This window comes from Triticum dicoccoides, chromosome 6A (genome assembly GCF_002162155.2).
Source record: "Triticum dicoccoides isolate Atlit2015 ecotype Zavitan chromosome 6A, WEW_v2.0, whole genome shotgun sequence".
NCBI classification, from domain to species: Eukaryota; Viridiplantae; Streptophyta; class Magnoliopsida; order Poales; family Poaceae; genus Triticum; species Triticum dicoccoides.
In genome coordinates, this window is record NC_041390.1 from 528,629,125 (window position 1) to 528,633,910 (window position 4,786).

A 4,786-nucleotide genomic window follows, 5' to 3' on the forward strand; every position below is an offset into this window, starting at 1 on the left:
TCAGGGTCGCCGAGCGGTAGAGGAAACCCTAAATAGCAAGTATCGTGGGTGTGAGATACATGTGGCCGTCGGTGTCGGATACTACATCCACGTCCCACAAGTGACGCGGGCTTCGACGCCCACGTCACTTGTGGGACATGGATGTAGTGTCCGACACCGACGGCCACATGTATCTCACACCCACGATACTTGCTATTTAGGGTTTCCTCTACCGCTCGGTGACCCTCGACGACCCTCGTTCCCGATAAAAAAAGAGGAAGAAGAAAAAAAAGAGGAGAAGAAAGAATAGAGGAGTAAGAATCCCTCTATTCTTTCTTCTCCTCTTTTAAATAATAGAGGAGTAAGAACTCCTCTATTCTTTCTTCTCCTCTTTTTTTTCTTCTTCCTTTTCTTTTTTTATCCTTAAAGCGTTGTCGAGGCCACCCCAAACCCTAGAGAAGCAGCGTCGAGGCCACCCCAAACCCTAGAGAAGCAGCGTCGAGGCCACTAATTAATATTAGTTCTATGTTTGCCACTAATATATCCATCTGTCATGTTTGAGTAATAATTGTCATGTTGTCAATATTTGTAGAAACTATGGACACCGCCCGAGACGAAGTACAAGAAGAGTTGTTGGGGGACATAATCGCACGAGGAAGTGATGCCGTCTGCTCATTGTTTCTCAACGACACCGATGGTCTGGAAGCAGCTGGCTATGATTATGATGGCTCCGGTGACCTAATGCCGGTGCAAGGAGACCGTGAGGACGGCTCCGGTGACCCAATGTCGGTGCAAGAAGGAGACCGTGATGACATCTCCGGTGACCGAACCGAGTCCGGCCAGGTATATATATTAGTTAAGCTTCTGCTGACTAGCTAATTGATGCATTCATTGTTTTGGTATGTACACATATTAATTAAGTCTTTATTCTTTTTTCTAGCCCTCCGGATCGAGCACAAGTTCGGTAAAGAGACGAGGCCCGAAGAAAAAGTTGAGCTCGGATGAAAAGTTTGAGATCATAGCAATCGCGCCCGACGGCCAACCGATTGAACCCCTCCGGACAAAGAGCGCATTTGTTGCTCAGTGCGGGGTTTTGGTTAGGGACAAGATCCCGATCAGCATCCAGCAATGGTTAAAGCCGGCTACAGAAGACCCTGAGGTGTCTTATGTCAATGATATGCAGAAAAATAATCTTTGGACTGAGCTGAAGTCAAATTTCACCCTACCGCCAGAGGATGATCCAGAGAAGCCAGTTAAAGAGCAATTAATCAAGTCTTTTGCTCTTAAGAGGATGGAAGAACTATTCAGGAGGTGGAAGAAAGAGCTGAATAAGTTTGTTGAAAATGAAGAGACACCAGAATTCAAGGGCAGATATGAGAAGATCAGAGATCACTGGCCCGCATTTGTGACCCACAAGACATCGGAAAAGAGTAAGAAGATGTCAGCGACAAACAAGCAAAATGATGCGAAGAAGAAGCATCACCATCGCACGGGGTCAGGTGGCTACCTCGTAGCTCGGCCTAAGTGGGCCAAGACTGAGAATGATCTGGTTGATAAAGGGATCGAACCAGAGACAATTAACTGGCCAGACCGTTGCCGGACTTGGTTCTTCGGGGCTGGCGGAACCTTGGACCCTGTAACAGGGAAGTGTATTTGGACGAACGATCAAATGGACATACCAGTCAGGAAGCTTCAGCAGTATATCGAAGCTGCGCAGCAAGGGATGTTCTTTCCAGACAGAGAGAACGACGAGCTCACAATGGCCCTCGGGAATCCTGAGCACCCTGTACGGACACGAGGCACGCCAGGCTCCATTCCGTGGAAGGTTGGGTTTCCGGACGCAGGCGGTTACAAATCCCAGGAGAGGAGGAAAAAATTGCAGTAGACCCAAATGCAGGCGCTGCAAGCAAGGGTACAAGCGATAGAGGAACGAGAAGCAAATCGCAGCAAATGTACTGCCGAAGCTTCCCCCGAAGCTACCCCGCCATCTCAGCGGAGAAGCAGCGTGGCTTCCACCGAGCTGCTTCAGCCGGAGCATGCCTTGACGGCTCCTTCCAGCTATCCCGTGGATGCTATCACGGATTCTCAAAATTGCCACCTTATGACACAATGGATGAATTTGAAGGTCAAGGCGGCTGTTGGCTCTGTTTATCCTACTGAACCCGGCGCAACTTTTCACTGCCGGCCGATTCCAGAAGGATATGCTAGGGTGATGGTGGATGAAATAACGGAGGGATTTGAGGACCTCCAGCTTGACCACCCTACCGGTGAAGGGGAGACTAGGCTGGGGTCTGTTCTGAAGACTCCATGCCTATGGCGGAAGGAGCTCATCAACCTTCCGAACTGGACGCCTCCGCCTCCTCCTCCTTCTCCGGCAAGTCAGGGCACTCCGCCTCCTCCACCGGCGAGTCAGGGCACTCCGCCTCCTCCTCCGGCGAGTGACGATCAGGGCACTCGACCGGCTCCTTCTCCGGTGCGTGGCGGCACTCCGCCTCCTTCTCCGCCTGCGCCGACGCGCCCGAGCAGCCAGCCTCCTCCTTCTCCGCCTCGTCAGTAAGGACGGAAGAGACCTGCCGCCGCTCCGGCTGCTCCGGTGTGTCGTAGTCCTTCTCCTCCGCCTCGTAAGCAAGTAAAGAAGACAACCGCTCCGTCTGCTCTGCCGGTGTCTAGCAGTACAGCCAGAGGCGGGAGGAAATACAGATTCGGTCCTTCTCTGAAGACTCCAGAGAAGTTACCATATGAGAGGACCCCAGAGGAGAACGCCGAGATCGCACGAGAAGAAGTGAGGAACTACTTTGAAGGGGTGAAAGCAAAGAAACATCCACCTCCGGAGGAGAAGGTAGATCCGGTGAAAGCGAAGCGCACTCTGGTTGCCCTGACAAAACCACCCAAGTCTCCGCCGAAAGGAAACTATGAGCGCATTATTGGAAAGGAATTTGCCGAAGCGGAGCGGTCGGGAAGTACTGTCAGTGATCATAGGCTGAAAGAGCGACGAGCTGGGAAACAAATTGCCCAGCTCGGCGAATAAGCGAAGCAATCGTGCCCCCCGCTCAAGGTGCCTAGCGACAACGTCGTTAATGATCCGAGGATGGTGCCCGGTTATAGCAATCTTGGCGATTACCTGCCCGACGATGTACATTATGATTTCATGGAGGTGCAGATACAAAGATACGATTACGGGAAGCCTCTCGTCAAAGATGAAAGATCTCTATCAACGATGATGCGAAGATTGCATGATTGGTACTTGAAAATCTGCAGAGACTCTGGGGGGAGGAGTACTTTGTATGTGAAAGTTAAAAAGGAGCATGACCTCGTTGGAATTGAACTGTTGCCTGTTCCATTTGAGGAGTTCTTTCAGTTTTTCAATCAATTGGCCCTCGATAAAACAACGGTCACCTGCTACTATCTGTAAGTAGTACTACTTCTGTCATTAAGTCTCTCTATATAGCTCTGCTCTTTCATTGCATGTATTTATAATCATCCTCACTATATTATGCAGATTGAAGATCGCCGGATTGAAGAAAAGACAAGTCGGTGATATTGGGTTCATTAACACATATCTCATAGATGCAACTCAGGTTAAATTTCATGCCGCAGATACCGAGGCCAACTTGCTACGATCGTTGGTAATAAATGAAAACAAAGATATAATACTCTTTCCTTACAACTTCAAGTGAGTGTTACTGTCTTGTGCGTATTCGGTTTCCCTTATATATTAGTCAAGGTTATAGTAATATAATTGATGAGTTATGCATGCATGTGCAGTTATCACTATATTCTCCTAAAGATTAAGCTTGAGCAGGGACTAGTAACCGTCTTAGACTCAAAAAGAAAAGATCCCCAGGACTATGCGGACATGACTCAAATGCTCGAGAGGTAAGTTAAATCAATCATTATCCACCATATTAGCAACTTTGTTCATTTCCTGATATATCAAGTAATTGTTTTCTTTGTCTGGCAGGGTTTGGAAAAAATTCTCCAAAAAAGCTCCAGGACTCCCGAAGAAGCTGCAATTTAGACACCCGAAAGTAAGTACTATAGTAGCATGTTCCGCGCATCTCCTATTGATTCAAGCGCTAGTTTCATCAATACCATTTGGCATTCTTTCTTATCAGTTTGATTGACCTCTATTTCTTGTAAAGTGGTTGTGGCAGGAACAAGGGAATGATTTCTGTGGATACTACGTTTGCGAGTCCATCCGCCACACGACCTGTGAGTTGGGCTACACTAACGAACAATATGAAGTACGTAAATAACAACATTCACAATTTTATTTTATTACCATCATTTGTGTTGAGTTTCATTCATTCATATATATATATGTATTGACCCCCTTCTTCAAATTAGATGTTTCGGAAGCGGGATGAACTCCTAGCACCAGCTCGCATGCGAGCAATTCAAGAGGAATTGGCGGCATTCTTTCTTGACCATGTGATCGCTGAAGACGGAGAATACTATATGGACCATGAGTCCGTATGATTATATTTGTAAGAGATAATTATTGTATATATGTAGCCGGTAGTGTCGGATAGATATACGAGAACTTGTTGTTCGACCAATCTCTCGAAGAAGGAGAGGTGGTCGATATCACTTCTCTCTGTATGCATATATGTTCATGACGATCTTCTGTTTCCTTCATTTGCTTACTAGCTAGCTAGCGTGTCTAGTCCTCTCTATACGTATGTATAGTACGTAGCGTCGACCAAGCACGGACATAAGAGAGAACACTTCTCTCTATTAATTATAGCTAGCTAACACAATATATGAAACACCTAAATTAACCCCCCAAAACCCCCAACCCCCCCCC

The 4,786-nt window shown here is 47.4% G+C and overlaps 1 pseudogene; it reads right to left on the reverse strand.

Annotated features, from left to right (window-relative positions):
• LOC119315079 overlaps nt 1-4,786 on the reverse strand; it is a 9,165-nt pseudogene that overhangs the window by 3,794 nt on the left and 585 nt on the right.